This window comes from Oncorhynchus kisutch, unplaced genomic scaffold (genome assembly GCF_002021735.2).
Source record: "Oncorhynchus kisutch isolate 150728-3 unplaced genomic scaffold, Okis_V2 scaffold2694, whole genome shotgun sequence".
NCBI classification, from domain to species: Eukaryota; Metazoa; Chordata; class Actinopteri; order Salmoniformes; family Salmonidae; genus Oncorhynchus; species Oncorhynchus kisutch.
Genome location: NW_022264639.1, coordinates 1 through 10,000, shown reverse-complemented (window position 1 = coordinate 10,000; position 10,000 = coordinate 1). Strand labels below are relative to the sequence as shown.

At 48.5% G+C, this 10,000-nt stretch overlaps 1 pseudogene; it reads right to left on the bottom strand.

The window, feature by feature from the left end:
- LOC116370670 (bromodomain-containing protein 4-like) overlaps window positions 1–4,539 on the bottom strand; it is a 19,967-nt pseudogene extending 15,428 nt beyond the window's left edge.
- Window positions 4,540–10,000: the final 5,461 nt, after the last annotated feature.

Below are 10,000 nucleotides of genomic sequence, written 5' to 3'. Positions count from 1 at the left end.
GAGAACACGGACACCCACCCATCACCCACTAGGGCCCTATAGATCTGCAATGGGCGAGAACAGGACAACCCACCATCAACCCCCACTAGGGCCTATAGATCTGCAATGGGGAGAACACGGCACAACCCACCCATCAACCAACTAGGGCCCTATAGATTCTGCAATGGGGAGAACACGGACAACCCACCCATCAACCAACTAGGGCCCTATAGATCTGCAATGGGGAGAACACGGACAACCACACCCATCAACCAACTAGGCCCTATAGATCTGCAATGGGGAGAACACGGACAACCCACCATCAACCAAACTAGGGCCCTATAGATCTGCAATGGGGAGAACACGGACAAACCCACCCATCAACCCACTGGGCCCTATAGATCTGCAAGATGGGGAGAACACGGACAACCCACCCATCAACCCACTAGGCCCTATAGATCTGCAATGGGGAGAACACGGACAACCCACCCATCAACCAACTAGGGCCCTATAGATCTGCAATGGGTGAGAACACGGACAACCCACCCATCAACCAACTAGGGCCCTATAGATCTGCAATGGGAGAAACACGGACAACCCACCCATCAACCCACTAGGGCCCCTATAGATCTGCAATGGGGAGAACACGGACAACCCACCCATCAACCAACTAGGGCCCTATAGATCTGCAATGGGGGAGAACACGGACAACCCAACCCATCAACCCACTAGGGCCCTATAGATCTGCAATGGGAGAACACGGACAACCCACCCATCAACCCACTAGGGGCCCTATAGATCTGCAATGGGAGAACACGGACAACCCACCCAACAACCAACTAGGGCACCTATAGATCTGCAATGGGGAGAACACGGACAAACCCAACCCATCAACCCACTAGGGCCCTATAGATCGCAATGGGGAGAACACGGACACCCACCCATCAACCAACTAGGCCCTATAGATCTGCAATGGGGAGAACACGGAAACCCACCCATCAACCCACTAGGGCCCTCATAGATCTGCAACTGGGGAGAACACGGACAACCCACCCATCAACCCAACTAGGGCCCTATAGATCTGCAATGGGGAGAACACGGACAACCCACCATCAACCCACTGGGCCCTATAGATCTGCAATGGGGAGAACACGGAAACCCACCCATCAACCCACTAGGGACCTATAGATCTGCAATGGGGAGAACACGGACAACCCACCCATCAACCCACTAGGCCCTATAGATCTGCAATGGGAGAACACGGACAACCCACCCATCAACCCACTAGGGCCCTATAGATCTGCAATGGGGAGAACACGGACAACCCACCCATCAACCCACTAGGGCCCTAAGATCTGCAATGGTGGAGAACACGACAACCCCACCCATCAACCACTAGGGCCTATAGATCTGCAATGGGAGAACACGGGACAACCACCCATCAACCCACTAGGGCCCTATAGATCTGCAATGGGAGAACACGGACAACCCACCCATCAACCCACTAGGGCCCTATAGATCTGCAATGGGGAGAACAACGGACAACCCACCCATCAACCCACTAGGGCCCTATAGATCTGCAATGGGGGAGAAACACGGACAACCCACCATCAACCCCTAGGGCCCTATAGATCTGCAATGGGGAGAACACGGACAACCCACCCATCAACCCACTAGGGCCCTATAGATCTGCAATGGGGAGAACACGGACAACCCACCACCATCCAACACCACTAGGGCCCCATTATAGATCCTGCAAATGGGGAGAAACACGGACAACCCACCCATCAACCCACTAGGGCCCTATAGATCTGCAATGGGGAGAACACGGACAACCCACCCATCAACCCACTAGGGCCCTATAGATCTGCAATGGGGAGAACAACGGACAACCCACCCATCAACCCACTAGGGCCCTATAGATCTGCAATGGGGAGAACACGGACAACCCACCCATCAACCCACTAGGGCCCTATAGATCTGCAATGGGGAGAACACGGACAACCCACCCATCAACCCACTAGGGCCCTATAGATCTGCAATGGGGAGAACACGGACAACCCACCCATCAACCCACTAGGGCCCTATAGATCTGCAATGGGGAGAACAGGACAACCCACCCATCAACCCACTAGGGCCCTATAGATCTGCAAGGGGAGAACACGGACAAACCCACCCATCAACCCACTAGGGCCCTATAGATCTGCAATGGGGAGAACACGGACAACCCACCCATCCAACCCAACATAGGGCCCTATAGATTCTGCAATCGGGGGAGAACACGGACAAACCCACCCATTCAACCCACTAGGGCCCTATAGATCTGGCAATGGGGAGAACACGGACAACCCACCCATCAACCCACTAGGGCCCTATACGATCTGCAATGGGGAGAACACGGACAACCCACCCATCAACCCACTAGGGCCCTATAGATCTGCAATGGGGAGAACACGGACAACCCACCCATCAACCCACTAGGGCCCTATAGATCTGCAATGGGGAGAACACGGACAACCCACCCATCAACCCACTAGGGCCCTATAGATCTGCAATGGGGAACACGGACAACCCACCCATCAACCCACTAGGGCCCTATAGATCTGCAATGGGGAGAACACGGACAACCCACCCATCAACCCACTAGGCCCTATAGATCTGCAATGGGGAGAACACGGACAACCCCACCCATCAACCCACTAGGGCCCTATAGATCTGCAATGGGGAGAACACGGACAACCCACCCATCAACCCACTAGGGCCCTATAGATCTGCAATGGGGAGAACACGGACAGAATCATGGAATCCAGATCTTAAAACAGGATTCAACAATATAAATTTTTTATTGAAGAACTCAGTAGGAAATCAACTAAATGTTGAACTTCAAAATGCATCAGTGATTCTTCTCTCTCTCCCTCCCTCTCTCTCCCCCCCCCTCTCTCCCTCTCCCTCCTCTCCCTCCCGAAGAGGGGCAACGGCACAGGAATGCCCGTCTGTGTGCTTTCTGTCTTGTAACTAGGGAAATTGTGTCACTTATCCTGCGTTCTGTACAAGCAGGAGTCTGGGTATATGCAGTAGTTTGGTCCGCCTGGCTCGTTGCGTACTGTGTTGAAGACCATTTCTTCCTAACAAAGACCGTAATTAGCCCAGAATTTTACGTAATTATGACATAACATTGAAGGTTGTGCAATGCAACAGCAATATTTAGACTTAGGGATGCCACCCGTTAGATAAAATACGGAACGGACCTGAAGGCTTGTAAGACATTCATTCAAACAGCACTTTCCTGCATTTGTGAGCAGCTCTTTGCTGTGCTTTCAAGCATTGCGCTCTGTTTATGACTTCAAGCCCACCAACTCCCGAGATTAGGTTGGCAATACTAAAGTGCCTATTAAGAACATCCAATAGTCAAAAGGTAAATGAAAACAAATGGTATAAGGGAAATAGTCCTATAATTCCTAGAATAACTACAACCTAAAACTCTTACCTGGGAATATTGAAGACTCATGTTAAAAGGAAGTACCAGCTTCATATGTTCTCATGTTCTGAGCAAGGAACTTAAACGTCAGCTTTCTTACATGGCACATATTGCACTTTTACTTTCTTCTCCAACACTTTGTTTTTGCATTATTTAAACCAAATTGAACATGTTTCATTATTAATTGAGATTAAATTGATTTTATTGATGTATTATATTAAGTTAAAAGTGTTCATTCAGTATTGTTATAGTCATTATTACAAATATTCAGTTGATTTAAAAATCGGCCGATTAAATCGGTACCGGCTTTTTGGTCCTCCAATAATCGGTATCGGCGTTGAAAAACCATAGTCGGTCGACGGCTAGTCATGATGTGGTTTAAGAATGGATGTGGACTATGAATATCAAATTTTGTTCTATAAAAAAAAAAAGTGTGAGTTTGAGAATGAAAACTGAGAAAAACGGAAACCTGAAAAAAAACTCCACGGAATCAGGCAAAAAAACCGATATAAAAAAGCATTTTAAATGGCCCCAACCGACCAACCCATCAAAACAGTACAGTATCAGTAGTCAAAGCTAGCTGTTCTGTGGTTCGACACACACACACACACACACACACACACACACACACTACCTGTAGCTAGTTGTTCTGTGGTTCGACACACACACACACACACACACACACACACACACACACACACACACACACACACACACACACTACCTGTAGCTAGTTGTTCTGTGGTTCGACACATACACACACACACACACACTACCTGTAGCTAGTTGTTCTGTGGTTCGACACACACACACACACACACACACACACACACACACACACACACACACACACACACACACACACTACCTGTAGCTAGTTGTTCTGTGGTTCGACACACACACACACACACACACACACACACACACACACACACTACCTGTAGCTGGTTGGTCTGTCGTTTCGGCCTCGAGGGGTTCCATGTCTCGGGGGGCGGGGGGTTACAGGAGAGAGAGCGGGGGGCGGGGTCTAGGCTGCTGCCCGCCTCCAGGCCGTCTCCCATGGCGACGGAGGCAGGGCGTAGCAGGCGGGAGGGGGGAGTCCCCAGTCAGACAGTTTGGAGCCGGGAGAGGCAGGCAGGCTAGACTGGGAAGCCCTCTCAGGCCATCACACAAAACGCTGGACTGTCTGAAGGGAGGGAGGAAGAGTAACGTCATCATCGTCATCATCACAGCCACTGGATTCTCTAGGAGGGGAGGAAGAGTAACATCATCATCATCATCACCACAGCCACTGGATCTCTAGGAGGGGGAGGGGAAGAGTAACGTCATCATCGTCATCATCACAGTCCACTGGATTCTCTAGGAGGGGAGGAAGAATATCGTCATCATCACAGCCCACTGAATTCTCAAGGAGGGGGAGGAAGAGTAACGTCATCACAGCCCTCCCTGGATTTCTCTAGGAGGAAGGAGTAACGTCCATCATCATCACAGTCCTATATAAACACAGTCCTATACACTTACCCCCCTCTATAAAACACGGTCCTATACACTGGACCCCACCATATAAACCGTCCTATACCACTGGACCCCACTATATAACACAGTCCTATATAAACACAGTCCTATATAAACACAGTCACTATATTAAACACAGTCCTATACAACGGACCCACCTATAAACACAGTCCTATACACTGACCCCTACTATATAAACACAGTCCTATATAACACAGGTCTTATATAACACAGTCCTATACCCTGACCCCACTATAAAACACAGTCCTATACACTGACCCCACTATATAAACACAGTCCTATATAAACACAGTCCTATACACGACCCCATATATAAAACAGTCCTATATAAACCTATACTGACACTAACCACCTCAGACTATATAAACACAGTCCTATATAATACACTGACCCCACTATATAAACACAGTCTATACAACTGACCCACTATATAAACACAGTCCATATAAACACAGTAATATACCTGACCCCCACTAATAAAAAACAGTACAAAACTATAAACACAGTCCTATACACACAGACCCACACTATATAACAAACAGCCTATACACTGACCCCACTATTAAACACAGTCCTATATAAACACAGTCTTATATAAACACAGTCCTTAGCACTGACCCACTATAGAACACAGTCCTATACACTGACCCCCCAACTATTTATAAACACAGTCCTATATAAACGTCCTATATAAACCACAGTCCTATATAAACACAGTCCTATACACTGACCCCACTATATAACACAGTCTATACACTGACCCCACTATATAAACACAGTCCTATATAAACACAGTCCTATATAACACAGTCCTAGTACACTGACCCCACTATACAAACACAGTCCTATATAAAACACAGTCCTATATAAACACAGTCTAACCCCACTACATAAACACAGTCCTATACTCTGACCCCACTATATAAACACAGTCCTATACACTGACCCCACTACGTACCTACATGAACACACAGTCCTATACACTGACCCCGGCATACACAGGCATATCAGCCCACCGTCTCAGTGACTAATCAACAGAACTGGACTTTCCCAAACTTTCCAACACACACACCTACAGCCACACACACACACTACCCTAACTCACACAGATCTATATACCGACCCCTGCACACACACACACACACTACCCTAACTCACACAGATCCATATACCGACCCCTGCACACACACACACACTACCCTAACTCACACAGATCCATATACCGACCCCTGCACACACACACCACTACCCTAACTCACACAGATCCATATACCGACCCCTGCACACACACACACACTACCCTAACTCACACAGATCCATATACCGACCCCTGACACACACACACCACACTACCCTAACTCACACAGATCTATCTACCGACCTCTGCACACACACTACCCTAACTCACACAGATCTATATACCGACCCCTGCACACACACACACACTACCCTAACTCACACAGATCCATATACCGACCTCTGCACACACACACACACTACCCTAACTCACACAGATCTATATACCTACCCCTGCACAAACACACACACACACACACTACCCTAACTCACACAGATCCATATACCGACCCCTGCACACACACACACACACTACCCTAACTCACACAGATCCATATACCGACCCTCTGCACACACACACACACTACCCTAACTCACACAGATCTATATACCGACCCCTGCACACACACACACACTACCCTAACTCACACAAGATCCATATACCGACCTCTGCCACACCCACACACACTACCCTAACTCACACAGATCTATATACCGACCCCTGCACACACACACACACACTACCCTAACTCACACAGATCCATATACCGACCCCTGCACACACACACACACTACCCTAACTCACACAGATCCATATACCGACCCCTGCACACACACACACTACCCTAACTCACACAGATCTATATACCGACCCCTGCACACACACACACACTACCCTAACTCACACAGATCTATATACCGACCCCTGCACACACACTACCCTAACTCACACAGATCTATATACCGACCCCTGCACACACACACACACTACCCTAACTCACACAGATCTATATACCGACCTCTGCACACACACACACTACCCTAACTCACACAGATCCATATACCGACCTCTGCACACACACACACTACCCTAACTCACACAGATCTATATACCGACCTCTGCACACACACACACTACCCTAACTCACACAGATCTATATACCGACCCCTGCACACACACACACTACCCAAACTCACACAGATCTATATACCGACCTCTGCACACACACACACACACACACACACACACACACTACCCTAACTCACACAGATCCATATACCGACCCCTGCACACACACACTACCCTAACCCACACAGATCCATATCCCGACCCCTGCACACACACACACTACCCCTAACTCACACAGATCCATATACCGACCCCTGCACACACACACTACCCTAACTCACACAGATCTATATACCGACCTCTGCACACACACACACTACCCTAACTCACACAGATCCATATACCGACCCCTGCACACACACACACACACTACCCTAACTCACACAGATCTATATACCGACCCCTGCACACACACACACACTACCCTAACTCACACAGATCTATATACCGACCCCTGCACACACACACACTACCCTAACTCACACAGATCCATATACCGAACCCTGCACACACACACACACTACCCTAACTCACACAGATCCATATACCGAACCTGCACACACACACACACACTACCCTAACTCACACAGATCCATATACCGACCCCTGCACACACACACACTACCCTAACTCACACAGATCCATATACCGACCCCTGCACACACACACACTACCCTAACTCACACAGATCTATATACCGACCTCTGCACACACACACACTACCCTAACTCACACAGATCTATATACCGACCCCTGCACACTGCGCTACCACACACACACACTGCGCTACCACACACACACTGCGCTACCACACACACACACACACACACACACACACACACCACACACACACACACACACTGCGCTACCACACACACATACTGCGCTACCACACACACACCTGCGCTACCACACACACACATACTGCGCTACCACACACACACACAACATGACAACACAGCACGGCAGCAAACACAACACTGTAGCAACACAACATGACAACACAGCACGGCAGCAACACAACACTGTAGCAACACAACATGACAACACAGCACGGCAGCAACACAACATGACAACACAGCACGGCAGCAACACAGCACGGGCAGCAACACAGCACCGGCAGCAACACAACATGACAACACAGCAGCAACACAACAAACAACAGCAGGACAGCAACAGCATGACAGCAACACAACAATAGCACGACAACACAGCACTGTAGCAACACAACAACAGCAACACAACAACACAACATAACACAGCACTGTAGCAACACAACAACAACACGGTTGATAAGGGGGAGTGAGGCCTAAGAGGATTTTATAAATAAGCAGCAACCAGTGGATCTTGCGTCACGTATATATCGATGGACAGTTTACAGAAGAGTATAGAGTACATCACCAGAACACGGACAGAGAAAGAGTTAAGCCATCCTCTGACATCACCAGAACACGGACAGAGAAAGAGTTAAGCCATCCTCTGACATCACCAGAACACGGACAGAGAAAGAGTTAAGCCATCCTCTGACATCACCAGAACACGGACAGAGAAAGAGTTAAGCCATCCTCTGACATCACCAGAACACGGACAGAGAAAGAGTTAAGCCATCCTCTGACATCACCAGAACACGGACAGAGAAAGAGTTAAGCCATCCTCTGACATCACCAGAACACTGACAGAGAAAGAGTTAAGCCATCATCTGACATCACCAGAACACTGACAGAGAAAGAGTTAAGCCACCCCCTGACATCACCAGAACACTGACAGTGAAAGAGTTAAGCCATCCTCTGACATCACCAGAACACTGACAGTGAAAGAGTTAAGCCATCCTCTGACATCACCAGAACACTGACCTAATACCTCATGCTAGTACTCCATATCAAAAACAAGAGTTACATGGAAACCAAGATAACGCACAAGTGGAAACCAGGAAGAGACTGAAGAAAAGGACAGACACCAGTCAAGGACAACCACCAAGTGAGGGGGTGTGTGTGTGAGAGTTACCTCCTCACAGTAACGTGCTATCTTCTCCGGCAAGAGATACCGTGTCTGGAAGTCCAGCAGACTGTTAGATCTAGACCGCATCTTAAAGTCCATAGAAAAAGTCTTAAACAAACCTCGGAACAATCCACACACACACACACAGGTCAGGAGAGAGTCAGAAGTAATTCAGACTAACAGGAGTTCTGGAAGAGCAGGGAAAAGGATTCCTCGTGTCTTTAGGAACAGAAGAGTCTGAAGACGAGCTGGTTCCAGTTCCAACAGTGCGATAGAAAGAGAAAGACCACATCTCTCCTCCTATTCATCCTGCCCTTCCTCTCTCCATGATCCCAGAGCACATCTCTCCTCCTATTCATCGTGCCCTTCCTCTCTCCATGATCCCAGAGCACATCTCTCCTCCTATTCATCGTGCCCGTCCTCTCTCCATGATCCCAGAGCACATCTCTCCTCCTATTCATCCTGCCCTTCCTCTCTCCATGATCCCAGAGCACAGAAAGAGAGGGATGGAGGAAGGAAACAGTGAAACAAAAAGAGATAGAGGGGAAAGAAAGAGAAAAGGAGGTGAAGGAATAACAAGAGAGGAATCTCATTCTAGATCTTTCTTTATTTTCCTCTCCCTCTCTCAGAGAGAATGCCTCTGTCTCTTTCTGGTTGGTCATACTTTTAAAAGCGCCACACCCCTTCCACCATCCCTCCGTTTTCTCGCCCACTCCACTCCACCCCCTTAACCCAGCACTAGCCTGAGGCAGCTTGCTCAAACACAGATGCCCACACACGCAACATGCAAAGTACACACACCA